Genomic DNA, 24,270 nt, shown 5'->3' with positions numbered 1-24,270 from the left:
ATTTTAATGTGGTTATTGGGGGTGATAATAAAAGAAAGCCTAAAATTAAGAAGAATAAGAAAAATATGTAACTGTATGGTCTCTATGTTTACTTTCGGTGATGAAGGTAACAACTATATGTCATATATATATAACGTTAGCTAGCTTGGCAGGACACGAGGACAGCCACGTTAATCAAACTTTATGGGATTTGGTGGAGAATGATGAATGGGATGCTGCACTGGAGTTTATTATCCAACATCCCAAGGCAGTAACTGCAAGACTTACGAAAAACGGTAGGACTGGGACAGTTCTTCAAATGGCAATCTTATGTAAGAAGGTGCACATTGCAAGAAAATAGGTGGACTAAATGAGACCAAAAGACTTGGAAATACAAGACGTTAATGGTTATACCAGTCTTCATTATGTTGTAGACGAAGCACTAGAAAGCGTCGAACTAGCAAAATACATGGTTGAAAAGAACAAGTTACTCAGCAACACCAATCCTAGCTGCAATGTCATCCCACTTCTCAGGTCTCAGGGTTTTGAAAGAGGAGAAAAAATGGCTCAATACCTCTATTCTGTCACTCCGCACGGAACCTTGAACGATTCCGATTGCGCTACACTTATTACTATCGGTGTTTTGTTAAAAAGATTTGGTAAGAACATTCAAATGATAATTATTATTAGTGGCGCCTTAATTTTTCCCTTCTGTAAATACTATAAAACCACTGCATATTAATAATGTTGAGAGCGAGACTAAACTAATTTTTATGACTAGACATAGAGGTTTAGAAATACTACCCGCACATTGCTGCAGGATTGAAAAGCACATGAAAAAATATGTTTCAAAGGGATAAAATATCATCACAAAAGGTTAAATGTTATTTACAATGAAAGATGCTTCAACTTTTTGAAAGAATTTTTCCATGAAGAGGATAAATTAGGTGAATCAAGCTCCTAGAATTCTTCGAACCACTTTATGAATAGCATGACCTGATTGTGTATGAAGGTTAGCAACAAAGTACAACAGTTTTACATGTTTTTTTTATTTTTTATTTAATCACAGAATATGAAACTATATGGAAAGCTGTAGTCTTCTGGTATACCCACTTGTAGTTTGAAAACCAAAAAAAGAATGCAAGACATAATATATACACAGAAAAGTAAAAACTGAAAAACATAAAGACACTAAAAATTGAAAAAGGTTTCAATTACTACATCAATTGTCACAAATAAAGGAAAATGTAACTGGCTCTTTGGTTGTTACAACTGAAAGATTTTAGTTTTGTTAAAGAATACTTATTGAGAGAGATGGAAAATATATAAAAGAAATTCATTAAGTAAATTGGTTTTTGAAACATAGACAGATTTCTACCTTCATTTGTGTACATTTTTATATAAACTGATACAATTTTATGCAAAGAGTTGATCCTCTCACTTTCGTCAGTACAATCAAGCGTTAATTTGATGCAATTTTAGTAAATGCAAACATCGAGTATCAATGGAAGAAATGGGAATAAATAAAAACGAAGAAGTTAAAATTAAAATCATACAACAATTTATAGATAACGTGAGAATGAGGGAATTAAAGTTAGCAAAAATCTATGGACAAACATCAATTAAATCACTGTAACAACATACTAAAAGAGCAAAGTTGGAAATTCATGTACCATTTAAAAAAATCAAATCGAGTAATGTCTAAAGGTTAGAAAAGCATCCTAAAAAGCAAAAACCGTCTTACATGCATTAAAATGATTGACAAATTCTAAGTAAATCATCACCAAACGGGTACAATCGAAAGTGAAGACTGTAATCAAACTTCATAAGTCTAACTGAAACAAATTAAACACCTGCATCGAAAATGCATTAAAAAGCTGAGAATATGCCGTAAAAAGGTATTCAACTCTGCATTTACCTGCGATGCTTCAATCTGTCTACGAAGAGGCCTGCTATATTATGGCAATTGGGTAATCAACGCATTACATCAGCGTTCACTTGCCTAGAAAAAATTTAAAAAAAAAAAAAAAAAAAAAGAGAACACAAATGAAAAAATTGCAATATATTTGGAATACTGGTACATAAAACGCAATTTTCAAATTAGAGTACTTTTCAAGTACGCTTGGCAGCCACAGAACAGGGTGTGTCATAAATAGGAAAAGAAAAGGCAGATGAACAACAAAATGTAAGTCATAATCTGCAGAAGATTAATACCTTGACTAACTAAATGAATCGAGAGTAAAAACATCTAAATACTATTAATTAAGTGCAATTAAAACGGGAAAGGAGAAATCAAATAGATTTGGAACTGATTATTGTGCAGCAGAGTTGGAGAGAAAGTATAGGTGGATATGGAAGACCCTGGTGACCCTGGTTTGCAAATGATCAATTATGTCAAGAGGAAAAAAAAAAAAAAAAAAAAAAGAACGTTTAAAAGTTGTAATTACATTAGTTGTTCAAGAGCTGTAAAGGTAAAAGCTTTCACCTTCAGTATAGATAGCTTGCAAGGATGCAGATACAACTGGGAAAAACAAAAAGGCAGGGTTTATCTAAAACAGAAAACAAAATGTAATTTTACAGCTACATATTGATGCATTTTTCAGATGCAGGGAAAACAAACGACAAATGAATTCTCATGCATGTAACTCACAGAATAAACAAAAAATTAAACTTAATTGCAGATTAAAATTGAAAAGCGAGAATTTGAAAATAAGGATAAAGCATGAGCCCCTAGTTTGTAATGCTTGGGAGAGGATCTTTTTTTCAGTGATTTCATAGGAACATCATCAACGTTTTGCAGGTGTGTATTTCAGATTTGTTTTGCTTCTTTATTTTAAATATATAGTAAAAATTGGAAAACATAAACATGCATTAGATAAAAATTGAATTTAAAAATGCAAAGAAAACAATGCAGATAAAGTCTTAAATTTTTATGATACCATTGAATCCTCTAGGTCTAGCGTGAATAATGTCTTTAGTGAGGAGGTCTAAAATTGTACAATTTGAAGAATATTGATTAAACACATGATCTACAAACAACAAAAAAGCATTTGTTAGAATTGGATAATAACGAAAGTTCCAAAACAAAACCAATGAGAATCAAACTCTGAACTCTCAAGTGTTTGCTTACCAAAAGCATAGAAAATGATATGAATCAGCATGTTGTCAACAAGAGATGCACGTTTGCAGGCTAATTATAACGTGTGATTCAAAATTATTGTCCTGAAATTGAAAAAGATAAAAGCGAATGAAATTTAAGAAAAGAACTGAGGTTAAATTGTTTACCATGTTTGTCAACACAGTGGCAAGCATAAAACAAAGAAGTATTTGCCTGTCACAGGGAAATTGCTGTAAAACCTAGATTGCATTTTTCCTGTATTTAATGATAAAATTGTATAAAAAGTATTAAGATTGTTTTGTTGGCAGACATTTTTTTTTTCCAAGTCAAGTTTAAAATGTACTTAAAAAAAATGAAATTTAGTTATTCATCTAAAATAAGTATTGACCAAACGCCAAACGGTTAAATCAGCGAAACATGACACATTTATAAGAGTTGATGTTGAGTAACACTTTCACAAATATGTAATGAGGTTATATCCAGCAGGAAATATTAAATGATCGCAGAAATGGTAATATATATATATATATATATATATATATATATACACGCATGAAATGAGGAATCAACCAGTGATTTTGTGCAAAGAAGAATATGAAATATGAAAACTTTAAAATAAGGATAACTCACACAAAAGTAACATTTTGAAGAAGGAGAGCAAAGGTTTTAGCTCCCAGCATTAAATATGACATCAAAGCTTTGAAGAAGTGAGTCAATTCCTTATTTCTTTCAAATACCTGGTGAATAAAAACTTGCAGGTGAAGTTTAGGTGGAGGCAATTTTTAAACAAAGAAGAAAAACAATGATAATAGTACTTGAATAATCGCAGGTAAACTCAAATGCCATCAGTGTTTAGAAAATTACATTCAAGAAATATAGTCCTGAAATTCATTATATTACGTTTAGTATGACTAGTATTTATCTAATTAGAGTAAAGCTCTTGCATTTGTATTTCAACCAAACAAAGAGTGATTTTAATCATACTATCCTTAATTTTTTTTTTTTTCCTATATGACATAAACATACATCCTGTTTTGCACCTATGAGCAACAGGCTTTCCACTGTGTATACAAAGAAAATAATTTTATGTGCCATAAAATTTTAAAGGACCATACAAATAGCATATATATATACACTTATCGATATGATTAACAAAGATTTGTAAATTCTAAATTTGACACTCTTGGTAGCCTGACTCACCTTTTTTTTTTTTTTTTTCTTTTCTATTTCAGCAAGAGCACTTTGTAACTTATATATACTGCTTTGACAATAATCTGAAATAGAAAATGTAGTTACAAATCAGATACACAAAACACTAACATTACAATGGTTTTTTTTTTTTTTTTTTTTTATCATTCAAAGCATTGCATAATTGAAAAAGCTATATTTCTAAGAAAGATTAAAACCTTTTTACGAAGCACACTTACTGAAAAACCTCACATTTATAAACACTGGAAGTTTTTGTTCCAATTTTGTTTCCTTTACCTGTTTAAAGCTCATTTCCTCTCTCTGTTTTTCAAAGCTTCTCCATAATCTTCCCACCACCATGGCAATGCATAAAACCCAAATGAGAGAGAGAGAACAGCGAGATCCGATCTCCAATTCACAGGATTAACCAAAAGAGAAGGAAGTTAGGGCCGGCTGGCCTCTCTAGTTTTCTGAGAATTACAAAGACAATTAAATGAATTTAACGAACTGAATGAAACAATAAAGAATTACAAATACGGAATTAAATATTTCCATGTGATCTCAAATAATTGGAGAACCTCATATGATCCATCATCCATGTGATCTCTCTTCTTTTTCAAATGGGTAGCCTCCAATCGATCTAATATCTACTGAGTAACACTCAAAGATCAATACTTAAAGCAAAAAACATAAGGGGTTCCATTTATTTCCCAAATAAAATCAATGGTTTACATAGAAATTAGAAAAGCTGACCAGTGAGCGAAGAATTCGACTACGGCAAAGGTGGCAGGGGTGTCTCCAAGGACTGCATCGAAGCTGGTGGGGTTCAAATCAACGGCGAAGTCACGAACCTCAACGTTTGGGAGTGAAAGAAATCTAGGATTCAGACCGACATAAGCCGAGAATTGTGAAAGAGACAGAAGTGAAAAGGAAAGGTGGAAAAGTCTAGAAGTCGAAGCAGAGTCGTCGAGGATGATCGACGCGTGGGCAGCGTGGACAAATCTCTCTTTCCGAAGCTGGAGCAATAAGGGAATAGTGGGTAATCATGGCAGAAAGGTCTTTTTACCGTGCAAAATAGCAGAAAATGTCGCACAAAGAAGAATTAGGAGGGCGTTTTAGTCCGTTCACTCTTAATAAACAGTGCTTTTGTGTTGGGTTTTAACATATGTATAATTTCTAAACAATGTTATTCTTCTTTCACTTCACAATATGTAGATATTGCGTGAGATTAAATTCAGCACAACCCTGAGTTAACCATTGCTAAAAACTACATTGGGGAAACACCTTATATAAAGTAGCTAGTATGCGGTCTGCATTCTTAAGTGGAAGCTCGCTCAGTTTCTAGGAACAATATATTTATAACGGTTAGTAAAGCTTTTCATTTTCTCTTCATTCTAAATTTTGTCCTACTTGAGCATTTTATTTTCTTTTAATCTTATTAGACGCAGCAATAGAAGAATCTTGCTTCCAGGAACTAGTTTATTGTATTAATATATAACTGGCCTTGTGTTCTTATCTTGATAGCCATACAATTAAAACCAATGCCTACCATTGAGAAGACTATTCCTGCCACTGATGATATTTGTATAAACGTTCAAAAACGGGAAAATGATGACCAAGTTAATCAAAGTCATCTCATTTGCTCAGGTACGTATGTTACATGACAGACGTGCCATTTGTTTTTGTTAATGTTTAAGAAGTTGTTTCATAAAGGCACCACAACTATATATAAATCAATTCGCAAGCATATTTTTAATTTTATGAGAAATCCCTAGTTTTCAAGATAAACCCATTGATCATATTTCTCACTCAATTAACTTTCAATTATGTCCTTGAGTTGATGATATTATTTACTGGGAGAGGGGATGGGTTAAACCTCACAATAGGTAATTAATAATATGGTTCAACTTCGTCTTTGACGAGAATCGAACCTAAAACATGTTACTTACAAATGAAGGAGAATATCATTAGACTGCAGTACTAACTGGCAAAATATATAATGAGTTAACTCATATATGTGTAACTCATCATTTGTTTTTAATGATTTATGGCCATTTTCATACAAAATATCAAACAAAAACGTAATTTAAGCAAGTAGAATTCTAGCTAGTGAACACCCTTCTCATTGGTGTGAAATAGGAAGAATGGGGCACTGACTTGGGCGGCAACTATCAATGGCCACATAAACTTTGCTTTTTGTAATCGACTCCTCCAAGACTAGAATTCCAGAATATACTCCATCTTGATTAAACTCTTCTTTCATCTCTGACCAAATCGATTATTCAACCATATTTGCATAAATACCACAAATCAACGGAACGGTAGTTTTTAATCAGCATAAGAAAAACGAAAATGAAGACAGATTCTCATCACTGCAGAACGTCAAGCCATCACATGAATTAATAAAAGATTGCACACGGCGACAATTATTAATAACAACAAAGAAAAACAATAATTCAAAACTTTAATCCATGAAGACTCATGCGAGATCAGTTCAGATCTCAAAAAATATGAACTCAAATCGAAAAGAAAAAAATATATATCTGAGGTTATTTGGAAAAACCCTGATGGTGGCTCGGTGAGAACTAGGGGCGGAGAGTCAAAACGTCCGATCGAAAAATTCTGGCCGTCGAATTTATCAAATCCAACCAAAACAACTATAAAATCCCAAATTAAACAAAACTAGAGAGAAAGAGAGGAATTCTACCTGGAGAGAGAGTGACGGAGGACCTGGCGTGGGAGTGGCAGAGAGGCCGAGCGAGGGGAGGGGCCGGTTTCTGTAATAAGAACTAGCATGTGGCACACGCTTTGCGTTAGAAATTTTTTTATTTTTGTTTTTGAAATAGAAGGAGAGAAGAGGGAAGGGATAGAGAATGTGAGAGTGGGAATTTTTTTTTTTGTAAAAAAAAATTTAGATATATGTTAGGATCACATATACGTGAGGTTTTGAAAAAAAATAGCAAAATTTGATTGTGTAAAATTATATTTATACTTTATATTTCTTATTCATATTTAATTAGAATCTTAAATTAGTAATTTTATAAATTTTTGATTGATAATAAATATTTTATTAATTAGTAGAGATTAGAGACGTAGGGACGAGAGACAGGGAAGAGAGTGATGAAACGGAGAGAACGAAGGGAATAAAAAATTGAAGGGGTGATGGATGGAGAGGAGAACCGTGGGTACTACAAAGTGGTTTTTTTATCTTAAATTAATAATAAAACTAGTATACATTCACATGCAATGTGTGTGAAATTTTTTATTTTTGTGTTTAATTGAAAGAGAGAGGAAATGAGTGAGAGAGAACGTGAAAGTGAGAAGAGAGAGATTTGTTTCTTGTTTTTTTAATTAATTTAAGAATGATAAAATTATTTGTATGTGAGGTTTGAACAAAAAATAAGAAAATTTTATTTTGTAAAATTACATTACTGTCCTTAACTTTTTTGTTGTAATATAAGACAAAAATGTATTTTCATGCTATTTTGATTAACAATGAGAGTTTCATTAATATATAGTTTAGATATAAGCACTCCATTGTCAATTTTCATAACTTCCGTCAAAGATAACCGATATCAGTATCGATATATTCATATTCTCAACACTTACCCTGACTTGACAAATTTTCAAGCCCAACACAAGAATAACACAAATTGGGTGACATAGGGTACGTGTGTTTTTTGGGTTTCATACGCACGTGAGGCAACCTACTCTAATACTAGAACATATAGTTGAAATTTTACCAGAAAATAAATTGGCAATATCATGAGTAATTCAACTACTTATGAACACATAAAAGATCACTTATTTCTCTAACGTGGAATTCATACTATCAACAAATTCTTCTCTTTCAATTTCCCAATCCTCCTTCTGTCTTAATCGTTTGAGATTAAAAACTATTTCGCAAGAAAATAAGATTAAAACTTCTAAATCAATTAACAAAAAAAACTTATAAATCTATCCAAACCCTGGACAAATGAGAAAAAAAATTGATGGGGATGGGGTAAAAAAATCACCCACCACACTGTCAAAAGCTTCGCCTAGGGCTGCTTAGACTCAACTTAGGCGCTAAATGGCCAACCACTGCTCAAATTAATGTCTAGGCATTTAATAAATAAGAAAGAGCATCTAGACAAGTCTAGGTGCCCGCTTTGATAGCCCTAATAAGCCCCTGCCTAGGCGAGCCTAGGTGGGTCTAGGTGGGTTAGGCAGTCTTATAACTTCTTTTTTTTTGCTTTATTTTTTTATTAAGAAAATGTTTTTGGGTTACAACTCTCTCCCAAATAAAAATTAGGTAACTTCTATTTTACATTTTATGTTTTTAATAAATTATAAGAAACTTGTTGAATACTTGAATTATCACATTCCGGTCCGGGCTCCCACCACATGCCAGACTCGACTCCGCCATAGCACGATATTGTCCGCTTTGGGCCCCGACCACACCCTCACAGTTTTGTTTTTGGGAACTTACACGAGAACTTCCCAGTGGATCACCCATCATGGGATTACTCTCACACGAACTCGCTTAGCTTCAGAGTTCCGATAGGAACCCGAAGCCAATGAGCTTCCAAAAGGCCTCGTGCTAGGTAGAGATGTGAATATACATATAAGGCTTACAAGATCCACTCCCCTGAGCGATGTGAGATGTTACAATCCACCCCCTTAGAGGCCCGACGTCCTCGTCGGCACACTTCCAGTCAGGGATTGACTCTGATACCAAATTGTCACATCCTGACCCGGGTCCCCACCTCATCCCGGGCTCGACTCCGCCATAGCACAATATTGTCCGCTTTAGGCCCCGACCACGCCCTCACGGTTTTGTTTCTGGGAACTCACACGAGAACTTCCCAGTGAGTCACCCATCATAGAATTGCTCTCGCGTGAACTCGCTTAACTTCAAAGTTCTGATGGGAACCCGAAGCCAGTGAGCTCTTAAAAGACCTCGTGCTAGGTAGAGATGAGAATATACATATAAGGCTTACATGATCCACTCTCCTGGACGATGTGGGATGCTACATGAATAAACACATTGTATCCTTGTTTCATACGTTCACAATATGTTAGAGTACTTTATAATTTATCTATCATTTTATGGTGCAATTTATGTTTTCCAATACAAGTATGTATTACACATAGACACTTATTTACAAGATATAATAATTTAATTAAATCAAGAAAAAACCAACTAAGCCTCACTGTCTGACTAGCGGCTTTTAGAACATTATTCAAAGCTATCAAATTTAGTGGTACTAAAGTTTGCTTATTGCATTTGTTTTGGAATTATCTGAAATATTTAGAAGTTTGGGACCCTTTTTATCTTTTCATTAAAATCAATATTGTACACTAATCTACACTAAGGGGAAAGAAAGTTTAAATTTGGAAGTGAATGAGTTGAAGAAGAATGCCTAAACACCAAGGCAATCCATCACTTATTAGGCCTTTCATATGTGGGTTAGAGTTGTTGATTTTGATTTCAAAGAAACTCACCTCCAGCAACATTATAAATGTGTAGGCACAAGGAGGCTATGTAAGCATTATTGATTTTGCAAAGAAACTTACCGCAATTTTGTACCATATTGAGGAATGCTAAGGAGATCATATTTTTGTACCATGTTACCTGGTTTAAACATGATATAACTAATTGGTAACATATTCATTGAAGACTTTGCTGACAATCTGGAATTTCAATGCAGGTACAAGTTTATTTTGTGGACTAGTTGCCAAGACTTTCAATAAATTTTTGGGTACGTTACGTTGTGAATTGATTTTCTTTGGCAATTAATTTTCACAAATTTTGTTTAGCCTCTTATTATAGCCTCTTGCAGACCCTTGTTTAATTATGGTCATTAATTCTGTTTTTTTATTCAATCTGATGCCCATATATAAATTGGGGTGGGTGAAAAATTTAAAAGGATGTGTCAAAGTCACTTTCTTTTGCTATTTATTATCTTAATAATTTTCAATTGTTCTCTCTATTGGAATGTCAACATAGGATTCAATCGTATATATCAAATGAAATTGGCCCATGTTCAGATCCTTGAATTTCTACTTTGCTTGTGTGAAGTGACGAAAAATAAAGATGTCAAAGAATTGCTAGGCTTGGAAACAACAATGTTCCTAGCAACATAAAAAGGGCATGTGGAGTATATTTGACACGCTCCAACCCCGATATTCCCAAATACCATGATAGGCATGTGCTGGTCGACACCTGAGGGTGACGAAGCCATTTAAAATATGCATACTGATAAAATATTTAATTAGAAAGATATAAACCGATGCAGAATCGTGTTCAGAGCATACAACTACTAAGAATAATATGGAAGGAATTATTATGAAATGGTACGAACAAAGAAATGATACCTGTACTGAGAAGACTCAAGAATACCTATGTTGTACAGTCCTGAAGCCGGGATCGTGTGCCTCGAATCTAAATCCTGAAGAGGGCACAAAACAGAAAATGTGAGTGGACCAGAGTTTATAATAATAATACTAATAATAGGAAAATATTTTATTTCTGAACATAGTAACCCCTTGTTTTGAAAAGATATATATAATACTACATATAGGTTTTATGAAAAACCCTAGCATGCAGTGTAAAACATTTGTGAAACATTGTAAATCATATTCGTGATGTACTCAACTAGGGGTATCATAGTCGCCTAAAGGCAGTACATGTCTATCACCTGAAGGTGAAGCTATATAATCTATCCATCACCCGCAAGTGAAGCCGAATAACATGTCCATCAACCACCGTAGGTGAAGCTGAATCAATAGCATAACATCCACACCGACACTAGTCGTGGCTAATGAAGCTGTTTGACACTGATTTTGGCGGTGAAGCTGGGGGTATATAAATATATCATATCTCACTCCTCCATCATCCGTGTCCTATGGCCATAGACATAATACCCATGGTGTGTTGATGTGCCGTATAACAACCCACTAGATAAGTACTAAAAACATGTCTGAAAACTCGCATCAAAACTTGAAGTTCAAAAGCTCAAACCTCGTCTCATAAATCGTATAAAACCATAAAAGCTATCCAACTCAAATCATTCTCATAAACCACATTCCATAATATTTCAAAGGGCATAAAAGCAATAGTCGTAAACCTTTTCTAAGTGTAAAACTAATAGTTTATAACGTTTCATAAAACATAAATTAAATAAATCATAATATAGAAATCCATAAAGCAAAGCATAAAATATCAATCACTCAAATCATGAAATATGTCATGCATGCTAGGTAAATATTTATAAAAATATATAGGTTAAGAAGGGGTCCACTCACTAGCTTTTCCATTGCCTAAAGCCGCTCGAACTATCGGGGATGTAATCCTTTCCCGCTAATGTGCCTAAACACAATAGGGACCTTTTAGTAAAATTCTACTAAAATGTTATAATTTTGGAAAACAGATGGTGGATTCAGATTCAGCATGTCGAGGAACCTTGGGTTTTTCCTCCACGCGCCACCGCACGTGGTTGTCAACTGCCTCAACTTGCTGGAAAATCCAACAATTTCAAATTTTCTCAAATTTTACAGGAATGAAGATCTCGATGAGTGGATCAACTTTCATACCTGTGACTTAGGCCAATGTTGCCAAAAAAAAGCCTTAATTTCACTAAAACTCGTCGGAAACCCTATAAAGGATGTTTTGTGATTCGTCCTTAAATCGACTTCAACGCTCGAACCAATGATTGGGCATTGTTCTTGAGCTCAAGGGAATGCTAATGGTGGTATTGGTTGAAGGATTTACCTTCAGAAATGGCCAATTTCCGCCGATCTCCCCCCACTGTGCCATTGGCGCCATCCCCACGAAAAACAAGACCAAAAACCATCGGCTTTGGGATGGAACTTAAAGAAGAAGGGTCATGGAGTCGTGTGCAGGTGGTGGCGACAGCTAATTAGCTGTGAAAACGTCGGAATTGGCATCGGGGTGTGTAGAAATTGGGTCGAGTTGGCAAGGAGGAACCAAGTCAAGGGTGATCTGGTGCGCATCCACTCTCTTATTTCCCATCCTTTCTTCTCTCCCTTATTGGTCACTCTCTCTCTTTCTCCTCTTTCTGATTGGGCGTCCTGCCCCTCCTTTCTATTATGCCTCGATCCCGACATACATCCAGGATCGACACATGACGTCACCAAATACCCGTATCTCTAACATACCCAGTCATCGGATAATATGGCAAAACACAACTTAAGATCCAACTGCGCAATATTTCCTCGTAGACTTTATGGCTGCATCTAACATCCTCGTTAGACTGCCTACGTACCCTAAATAAGGATCAAGTTATTCGTAGTTCATTACTTCACTACACTCGAACATTCATCACATAAGTCGTTATATCCCAACAAAATATCACAATGTATATCATGCAATCCTTCAAAGAACATACGACGAAGAACAATCATATTCTCTCGCCATATTTATCAACAAGTCTAGTCATAACAATAACAATGATATCCAACATAATAATCCCACAAGACAAATAACATTTCCACTTCATCCATCACATAAATAATCACGTTCCCACATAAAATCACAATTCATAGCGTGTAACATATTAAAGAATTAACAAAGCACAATACTATTCTCTGGAAATATTAATCAACTAAAATAATCATAATAACAACAATCATATCCAACGTCATTCCACAATCCCGTCAATTAATCAATTCGTGGATCAAGATGCACAATCTTAGCATTTAATTATGTTAATCAAGCAATGCGATAACAAAACATTTCACGAATTTAACCAAGGAACTCTATATAATCCCCACTTGGATTATGAGTAATAAACATGGTAATTCTAATTTATATTCACAATATCTATTATGGGTAATTCTCATCCACTTGAATTTAGGATTCTAAGATCACCTTAAGGAAATGAACAAGAGCAAGGATTTCAGACCACTCAACGAAATCCAACAACATCAGGTTTCAGACCATTCAACGGAACCAAAATATCAAGAGGTTTCTCATAATCTACCCAGACTTGTCATATGTAAAGTCAATGCCTACATTATGGGATTGGTGCACTGGCAAATCAGGCATTCAGATAAGCTACGAGGCTCGGGTGAGTGACAATAATATAAACATGTGATACAATAATAAAACCAGCCATCAATCACAATTTATAAACCTTGAATATAAATCATTCATAAGAAATCAATACCAAACTTTTGAAAACTCCGAGGGAGTCACCCAAACATCTAACAGTTCGTCTGAAACAATCACAATATCTCACAACCATAGTCTCATACACACAATGAAAAGTAGGGTTAGAGCGACACAGTTCGGCCGAAGCCTACATCTTTGAAGCTATCTCAATCCAAATTCACTGAAACCCAAAAGGGATGCGGTCCCGGACCATCACTTAACGAAATCACGAAGTAAGAGGGATTCTAGACCATCACTCAACAGAATCCAAACCAGGATACGATTTCGAACCATCACTCAATGGAATCCAAACCAGGATACGATTTCGAACCATCACACGATTCCAAACCATCACTCAATGGAATCCAAACCAGGATACGATTCCGAACTATCACTCAATAGAATTGCGGAGTGGAGTATGAAGGATTTATGACCATCACTCAACGGAATCCGAACCAGGACATGATTTTGAAGCATCACTCAACGGAATCGTGGAGCACAATGCATAACAACCAATCAATGAAACAACACATGAATCAAGTTACTCAAGTTACAAAGACTCAATGAAACAAGAATGAAATAATGACACGAGGGGTGACACATGATTCGAAGCAATAAACCCCATGACAATGGGTTAACGGTCTATTACTAGCCCTCACCTTTCATTAAATTAAGCCAATCATACAAAACAAACCATATTTCCAATATGCACGTCAAATCCCACTTCATATAACTACATCGATGGCTAAATATAAAAATTAACAATTTATAGGAAACATAATTATAAAACTATTTCATATTCACATATATTAAAATCACTCACATTTCATCATATCATACCATCTATGCAAATCAACCACCTTTCAAATATGCACGTCAAATCACATATCATGATCATCATCAGTACACAAGCCAAATCATGTTTAATAAACATAGGTCTATGGCTAAATATATATATATATATATATATATATATATATATATATATATATAATCACATTTCTATAGAAATCACATTATAAAACCAAGACATATTCACAGATGATACCAATATAAGAAATCAAGGTAATAACCATATCACATATGTTAAAGTTTGGTGACGATCCAACGGTCGGATCGTCGATTCACACTTTTACCAATTAACGTGTCGTAGAGAATTTAGGTCCCAACCATTAACCTATGTCATACAATTACCAAAACTGAGCTCAAGGCATCTAATTTAGCCTAAGAGTGACATCGACGGCTCTCTGGCCACGCGCCGCTGTGGGTGGCGGCCGGCCACCCCGACTAATTTGAAAAATCCAACTATTTCCAAAAATTACCAAAAATTACAAGAATGAAGATCTCAATGAGTAGAATAAACTTTATACCTACGGCCAAGGCCAATTTGGCCGGAAAACACCCCAAACTGGCCACAAACCGTCGGGAACCCTAAGGTGGGTGTTCTTCAATTCGACTTCCTTGGTGTTCCAACGCCCCTACAACCTATTGGGTCTTGTTCTTGAGTCCAATGGGAGTTGACTAAGGGTGGTGGTGGGTAGTGAAACTCACCAGAACGACGGCATCGTCGTCAAAACTCCATGGGTCACCCGTACGATTTTTACATGGTTTTGGACCTAAAACCCTTCAATCTTGGGCGAGAAAGGTAGAAGGGAGTTAGTGGAAGAGATTGCAGGTAGTAAATGGTGGTTTTTCAACGGAAAATTGCAGGAGGAGGCTGGAATCAAACTGAGTTGAAACCGGGTTTTGTTGGGGCTGCACGGGTCAACCGGAAGGGGAAACTTCCGCCCTCCTCTCCTCATTGGCTGTTTCCTTTCCTTCCTTTTCCGATTGGTCCTCCTCCTCCCTTAAGTGATTAGGCCAAAAACCAAGCCTTTCATTCGTTCCCCTTCCCACCTAGTGAGAGTTTTAAAGAAAATCAAAATCTATAGTTTAGAAACACAACTTCAGATGTCCATAACTATACCGTTATAATTCGGACTCGCAAATGGCTTTCGCCTATATGTTCATGGTTTGAAGATCTATTCGAAAATATAAATTGTGACCTCCAAAGGTCTACGGGTTTTAAACAATTATATTTCAAACTTCAAACTTTGTAACTAGTTTATTTAAAATCTAAATTCAAACAATTTAAAATAAATTCTCGAGAAATAATATAAAATCTCAATAATACAAATACGTAGATTATAACAATGAAATCCAGGAACATGATTTCACACTTTCTCTCCCTTGTCCTTCATCTCCACCGCCCATCTTTTCTTCCCTTTAATCTGGGCCACACACATGGCTTTCAGATTTTGCTCCCAAAATCTGGAGCATTCCAGAAAATAATAAATTTACAATTTTATCCTCGACTTTATTCATTAATAACTCCTTCGTTGCAACTCCAAATTGCGTTCCATTTGCGCCCAAACATTCATAGCGACGAGTAATATCCAAATACACCAAGAAAATGATTCTTACGTAACACGACAAAATGGTCAACAAAAGTCAACGTCTTTGCCTCAAAGGGCATTTTTCGTAAATTCACATTTTAAAGTTATAAAAAAAAAATCATAATTTTTAGGGACGGGTCGTTACAATATTACTCATCTATGCAGAGCAAATTCTAGTCTCAAATACATCAAGAATGAAAAAGGTCAGAACATCTTTCAAGTTGTGGTTGAATGTTGACAACTTAAAGTTTTAAGGGTGCATTTGTTGCACCGGACTAATTCGGACTGGACTAACTTTAGGGACTAAGCTGGATTGGCTTAGACTAGATTAGGCTGGACTGATTTAGTGAAGCGTTTGGTAGAGTACAGGACTCAAAAAAAAGAATAGTTAACAACTATAACTTTAATCATTAAATACACATTTAATAATATTTTGTTATTAACTCAATAATATTTTATTTTTTATTCAAGCTTTTTCTTTGTGTCTGTGTCTGGGGCGCTCTCCTCTATCTGGACTTTCTCCCTAGGAATTCATTCTTTTCTTCCTCGTTAGTGTTGTTGTTTTTGTTTTGAATTTTTTTTTTTCAAATTTTGGTGTTGAGATTTAGGCAGTGGGTGGGTTGGGTTTCAGATCTGGGAAAGAGAGAAGCAGATAGATGGGCAAGGGAGACAGAAGCAGCTGAAGCAGAGCAAGGGAGAGAAGCGGACGAAGAGAAGCATATGGAGTGAAGCAGCGAAGGTCTTAGCAATCCGATGCCTTTCGATGGGACTCGCTAAGACCTTCTAGCAACGTCCTTTGTCGAGGCGAGTTCCAGCTAGTCCCACTAAAGGTTGTCCTGCTGCGTAACAAACACGCTATTGCTCTAAGTTTTAGTCCAGTCCAGTCCAATCCCACTTAATAAGGGCAAACAAACGCCCCTGAGTCTATTAAATGGACTAGATAATCAAGACCAAGGAAATCGTTCATAGATATGTTAGATAAGTTGAGAAATAACATGCTGCATGTGGTAGGAACTATTTCCTTCGTCGCACAGATTAATCATATTCGAGGTGCAGCTTTGCAGATGCAAAGGGAACTTTAATTGTTCAAGGTGACTACTTATCTATAGAATTTATTATATATTATACTTATAAAATCTATGTTATTATATAAGAGACTACTTAATCATATTAGTGAAAATTGATGATCGAACCCCCCTCCTTTCTCCTATTCACCGTCTTCTCTCTTCTATATAATTGAAATTTATAAGGAAATCAGAAGTTATTTCAACATTTGCGGTCCATTCCTTCATAACTTGAACTGAATTCCTTGAGACTTAGGCACAAGGATTTGTACCAAGAGATCATAATTACTCTTCGGATGTATATAATCACATCCCTTCTAAGTTTTTGTTGAATGACATGCAGGAGGTGGAGCGTCTTTCAAGTGCCACAACTCTTGAAGCAATAAATTATACAGATAAGATTGTCCATGTGAATTATTTACCAAGGGTCACAAGGACTTGGTGAAAGAGGGTGAAAAGGCAATGAAGGATACAACATCTTGTACAGTCGTAGGCACTCTCATCGTTACTATCATGTTTGCAGCAGCATTTTTATGGTTCCTCGTGAAAATAATCAAGATACAGGTCTTCCTATATTCTTAAGTAAATGGGTATTCATAACTTTTATAGTTTCAGATGCTATATCCCTCTATTCTTCCACAACTTCAGTAATTATATTTTTCGGAATCCTCACATCACGTTATGCCGAAGATAATTTCCTCAAATCATTGCCCACAAAAATGATATTAGGTCTTATAACTATTTTTTTATCTATTGCCACAATGATGATAGCTTTTTCTTCAGCCCTTTCCATTATACTTCATGGAAAATCATCTATTGCCATTCTCGTTACTTTGCTTGCAAGTGTTCCAGTTGCATCTTTCATATGGATGCAATTTCCCTTCCTTCTTGAGTTAGTCATTTCTACTTATAGAGCAGGAGTGTTTGACAGGAAAATCAAAGATTGGCCTCGCGTGATACCTAAATAATTGGCCTGGAATTGCTACAATTTTTTTTTATGAAGCTTGTAATAAAATGTTGTTTGGGTCCTATATAATAAAAGCAAATGCACCCTGGTTGTAATGAAAGACATTGTAATGAAAAGACATTAATGTACATGTTTGAACATTTAGTCTTTGTGTTACATCCCTCCTTTTGCATGTGACATTTTACCATATTGGCGAAAAGTAATTATGTATATGCATTTTGGTGCTAGTTAGACTGAATTATTAAGCCTGGTAAATGGGTCGTGTTTGTCATGTTCGTGTTGTTTTCGAGTAACATCTGTTATTTTAACGGGTCGTATTATGTCACACTCATTATCTTAACGGGTTCTTAACAGGTAGGGTAACTTTACCCATTAAAATTAACAAGTAAAATGACCCAACCCGTTTAACCCCGTTAAGGAAAATATATATTTTTTTAAAAAATTTGCACATAACACAGTCACATAAATATTCTTTAAACATAAAAACACATTTTTCATTAAGTACTACATACTCCAAAATTAAGAGTCTAATAAAAAGTATCAATACACTACTACAAAATATCAAATGTGCAAGGATACAAATTAGAATCCCGTGCACTTTTCTAATACTTTTTAGATTAAACATTGGTTCTATTTTGAAATTTGTTAGGATACCTAAATAATAGCCGTGTCAACATTTTTATATTTATTTAGTTTACATGTAATTATTGTGTTTTTTTTAAATTTAAAATCTTAATTATTATCTTTTAAGGTTGATATATTTTTGTATGTGGCCTTTTTTTAAGGAAACTAGTTTCTTCTCCCACGTTTGAGCCGTATGGTTTCTTCTCCCACATTAGAATTCTGTGATCCTTATTTTTGAATTTTGAATGGACCTATCCATTTCAATTAGTGGTTGTTTTCACTATTTTATATTGAAATCATGTGAGATAATTAGACGTATTCTCTATTTTCGGAGGCTTGAGGCTGGTACGTTCATATAATATATTTAAACGTAATGAATACGTACCAAGGAGATATATAAAGTAACTTACCAAATATGTTTTTTTTGAATAAACATAAACGTACCAAAATAATATATAAATGTACCAAATACATACAAAAAAGAAATATGAACGTACCAACTACGTACCAAGAAGATATATAAAGTAATGTACCAAATATGTACCAAGGAGAAATATATTTTTAATCAAGAGGAAATATATGTACCAAATATGTTTTTTTTTAAATAAATATAAATGTATCAAATATATACAAAAAAGAAATCAAATATACCAAATATGTACCAAGAAGATATATTAACTAACGTATCAAATATGTACCAAGAAGAAATCTACGTTTCATGTGTAATTTGAAAGACTTTTTATCAAAATTGAATACTACAATATTTATCTACAAGATTTTAAGAGTTTTGAGATATTATCTAAGAAAATTAAAAGGTATATTAAATATAATGGCAAGTCGCATTCATGGGTATTTTGAAAGACTTTTGATTGGAATTAAATTCTACAATATTTATCTACAAGATTTTAGGAGTTTTGATGTGTTATCTAGGAATTAAAAGGTATATTTATATAATGGCAAGTTGGGTATAAAAAAGGCTACTTCTAATCCATGTGGCACCTAAATTGTAGGAAAATGTTTAATCAAAACTTTAAAATGCATAAATGTTTAATCTCAAAATTTTAAAACCTAGGCATCTGTATCAAGACCCCCAAAATAAATGAGTTTTTCTTTTCAAGGTTGTTGAACCTTTCTCAGATGTTAAAACCTTGCCAATGAAACTCAAAGCTTGTATGTTGTTCTTTTTACAAAATCCTTCAATTTTCATCGTTCACTAAATGATAGTGGAACTTTGACTTGATCTATTGTCTTCAAGAGTTATATAGATGACGTTTTTGGTAAGACTTTCCACATCATATCTCTCTTCCACATAAACTAAGTATACAAAAGTCAAGGATTATAAGTCATTCGAATTATAAGAAATTTACCAAAAATAATTATGAAAAAGAAATTAAAAAATAGTACTATGTCACATAAAAATATATTATCTCATTTTCCAAATAGTGAATTAGGTTTTGGGTTCTAGTGGTAATGGAATCCAGGAAGGAGAAGAACTCAAGCGAGACAGAGAGAAGGCTAAGATAGAATCAAATTGGGAGATAGAATGGAAGGTGAAATTGCGATTAAGAATTAGGTTTTGTGCATGTACTACTGTTGTAATTGGAATTTATAATTCAATGGTAAGGACTTAGGCCTAGTTTGATATTGCCTTTTTCACCAAAAACTAATTCACTTTAAAGTTAAGTAGTAAAAATGTGTTTGGTAAAAATAAAATATACTGCTTGTTTTAAAAGTAATAGCCTCGAGACAGCAGCTTTTAAAAGCAGCCAGTAGGTTGTTTTTAAAAGTTGCTTTAATAAAAAGCGGAGTTGAGCCTTTAGAATATTTTAAATTCATGTAATAAGCTTATTAATTTTAAACCATGACATTATTTATCCTTGTAGACATTGCATTTACACTGCTTTTCATACTCAAAACATTTAAAAAAATACAGTTTATCAAACGCTCAACTGCTTTATTTTGCAGCTGGTTATTTTTAAAGCACGAAGCAATTTACTAAAAAAGCACAGTAATCCCAAACTGGCCCTTAATTTCACAAAAATGAGATTAAATCCTAATGCTCTTAACTATAGTATTTTTTAGTGTTATAAAATTATTAAATTAGATACCATTGATCTGTCTTTTGTTGGTGGTGAGTTGCGTTTTCGGTATTCTATTGTGTTCTTCGTAAATCTCATCTTCCCAATTTTTTTCCAAATGAGAATGATGTGGTTTGCTAACATTTAACTTTTTCTTGATCTTTTATAGAATACGTATAACAGGTGGTATTGAACATGCGAAGCAAAGATGAAATTTCACACACTCTCAGGAGTTTAGTTGATCGATTTGATGAGGATAACAGAAGGCCACCAGATATATATACATGTGATCAAGAATCAGCAGAGCAAGTTGATGCTGCCCATAACAATGAAGCTGATTTTGATTGTGATGTTTCTGAGAATTGCGGGAACTGGGATTATGATCATGATGATGACCAAACAAGCGTCGTGCAGGAAGGCCTTAACTGTGAAAGTTCAAATTTCCCTAGTTATCATGAGGTTTTTCCTACATACTATTCATATTAAGTTTGAATCGTAAATATTTATACCACTGGTTTTTCTTTTTAGCTTTATGAATAATTGTAGAATGACTTCATTCCCTGATAATTTTCAACTTTTGTAGGAAAATGAACCGGGTGCTTACCATAAGCTTGATATGGATGAGAGACTTGAGAAAGTTGATGGGTATTTGTTCGTAAGTCTTGGATCTACTTCAAAACAAAATGCTTGGGCAGGTCCTGATCATTGGAAGTATCGAGAAACTAACGTCAGGTTCATTGATCATGTCATCAACTAATATGTGTATGTGTATTTCTTGTCATTCAATAGTATGGTAACACATCACACAATCTGTTTTTTCAGTTCCGATAACGATCCTCCTGCAGAACAACTAGCAACAGTTAAACAAAAGAAGAACAAGGCATAGCAGGATCTTGATTTCACAAAATCCTTGGAAGAAGAGTTCTCATAAATTTTTGCTCCTCCCAAAAATTCGAAATCCTTACTGCTTCCTGCAAATAGAGCACCCTGTAACACTAAGCTTCCTGAGGATTGCCACTATCACCCAGAAGAGCTTATAAAGCTATTTCTTCTACCTCAAGTAAAGGTAATGTGTGTCAACAATGATAACCACATTTTTTGGTGTACTCTTTCTTTTTCATGATATGCTTTTTTCTTGCTGTAGTGCCTTGGAAGGCGACGCAGGAAGGCCTCAGGTAATAAATTCTTTCTCGTTGATAACAAATAGAATACCAATAATTAATTTTTTGGAACGTCCGTTTGTTTTCTCAATCATTTTATTTATTTATTTTATAACTGATGAAAATGTGCAAGTAATTTATATAGAGTACTTGGTGTTATATCAGATGAATCAAGGCAATAATGTGACGATGATGGGCAATTTCCATACTACGATGATGAAAGTGGGCTTGGGGGACAATATGACGACGGAAATATCCATAGTGATGTGGAGGACTTCAGCACACTTGTTTCTCAGCCTCGCCAGGGTGGTTCCAAACTTTTCAGCTTGACGTAATTTGAGTTAGCTCCACGAGTCAGAATCTTAGTGTCATATGGCCTATGACGAGTTGTGTTGGTTTTATAGATGTTCATCCCGGAGATGATAAGGATAGCAAATTATTATGGACTTGTTTTACACTTTTAGCATGTAATTCAAAATCCATTGTAACAAATCAAAGCAGTTTTTGCTTACGGTTTGCTTCCTACATCCAAACAATACAGGTTAACAAAATTGAAATCCACTACACAAGACTTCCAAACAAGTCGATGTGAAGACTTTGAAAGAAACTCTTTAGAACCATGTACAAGAATTTGTTCAAACGTCAATCCAGGTTTGCTAAGTTATTTTTTTATGGCTTTTTAGCCAAAATGGTCCATGAGATTTAAAATCAATAAAAGTGGTCATTGAGATTGTCCACCATCCATTATTTTGGTTATTCCATTAAAAAACTCCGTTAAGTGGTCCGTGAGCATTTTAACGGAATGACCAAAATGATGGATGATGGACAATCTCAGGGACCAAAGTTATCTGTTATGCAAATCTCATGAACCAAAATTATGTGTTATGCAAATTTTAGGGACCAAAGTTATGTGTTATACCCTCAACTTAACGGAGTTTTTTAACGGAATGACCAAAATAATGGATGGTGGACAATCTCAAGGACCACTTCTATTGATTTTAAATTTCAAGGACCAAAATTATGTGTTATACAAATCTCATGAACCATTTTGATTAAAAAGTTTTTTTTTTAATATATTTTTCAGGCATTATAACATATAGGAAACCATCATTATTTAAAAAAAAAAAAAAAAAAAAAAAAAAAAAAAAAAAAAAGTTAAAGAACATAAGAAAGTTCGATTGATTGGTGTCCCTTTTTTTATTCATGCTGCAATCAAACTGTCTGTAAAACTTCGTAGTTTCCTACTCACATGTGGAGATCTTGGAACATGAATTATGGCAATTTCAGGCGTGCCACTCGGAGTGGCATACGATGTGATCTATCAACAGAAATACATAAATACCTTTGTCTCATATTGCGTACATCCCACTAGATGATATTTTATACCATGGCAAATTAACAAGTGAATGATATTTAGGAACTTCTTTTAATTCAGCCCTGTTTGGAAGTTGCTTCTGACAAATAGAAAAAAGTTAAAAGTATTTTTGGATCATAAAAGCGCTTATTAGAATAAGTACTGAAATGTTTTTACACGAAGCACTTTTATTTGATTTCTGTAAAAACGCTTATTAGCATAAGTGCATATAAAGAAGTATTTCCAAACGGAATTTCTGCACCGACCATCTTGCAGTTTCGTATACAGTATTACATTTTTCTTTGGAAGGTGTAAATTCTGATTAATTATTGATATTTCTGAATTTGTAAAAGGGTGAATTGCAATTGGTGTCGTTCAAGCAAATTTTGGGTAACTTTCCAAGTGACTGCAGAGCAGCTGAAACTATCAATGACATCTCCCCTCATCTGTGTTTCATCTACCTTTTACATTTGGCCAACGAACATGATCTGAAGATCCTGGCTCCCCAAATCTGGATGATCTCAGCATTCACCTTACGTGAAAAAACAGTTTGGGAGCATTTTCTCTTGGATCCAGTCAAAGGGACTAATAGCACCCTAAAGAATTCAACAGTAGTATACAGCGACATAGATGAGCTCTCTATCTCAAATTTTCCTCTTGGATCTCATAGGTATGCAATACTTTCTTCACTAAGCTCTACTATTGCATCACTTTAAGTTTTTGCCCTTTTTTTTTTTTTTTTTTTTTTTTTGGTCCCCTCAAGTCCAACTTTTAATTTCTTGCAAACGCAGTTCCTAATTAACTGAAAATTTGACCTTTGAGGAATTAATTTTCTTAATTTTCTCAACTGAGGGTAATTAGCATTCTAGGTTAACATGCAAGATTTAATCTAAATTGAGAACTGCCTTGTTTATATCCTTTTGGTGATCACTTACATTTGACGGGACTCATTTATATGCTACTGTGCATTGAAACTTGTTTGAATTTCAAGGAAATTTACCTTCTCATGATTATTTAACATCTGATGCAGATTTTGGACTCATCTAGTAATGGCCTATGCTTTTACAATTTGAACATGCTATGTATTGAAAACAGAGTACAAGAAGGTTGAAACAATGAGGTTGCATCTTTTTGCATCAGAACGGC

At 34.4% G+C, this 24,270-nt stretch overlaps 1 pseudogene; it reads left to right on the top strand.

The window, feature by feature from the left end:
- The window catches only part of LOC137718460 (condensin complex subunit 2-like), a 41,059-nt pseudogene extending 17,394 nt beyond the window's left edge, over positions 1–23,665 (top strand).
- Positions 23,666–24,270: the final 605 nt, after the last annotated feature.

This window comes from Pyrus communis, chromosome 15, assembly GCF_963583255.1.
Source record: "Pyrus communis chromosome 15, drPyrComm1.1, whole genome shotgun sequence".
Taxonomy (NCBI): Eukaryota; Viridiplantae; Streptophyta; class Magnoliopsida; order Rosales; family Rosaceae; genus Pyrus; species Pyrus communis.
This window is presented reverse-complemented; position numbering and strand designations above follow the sequence as displayed.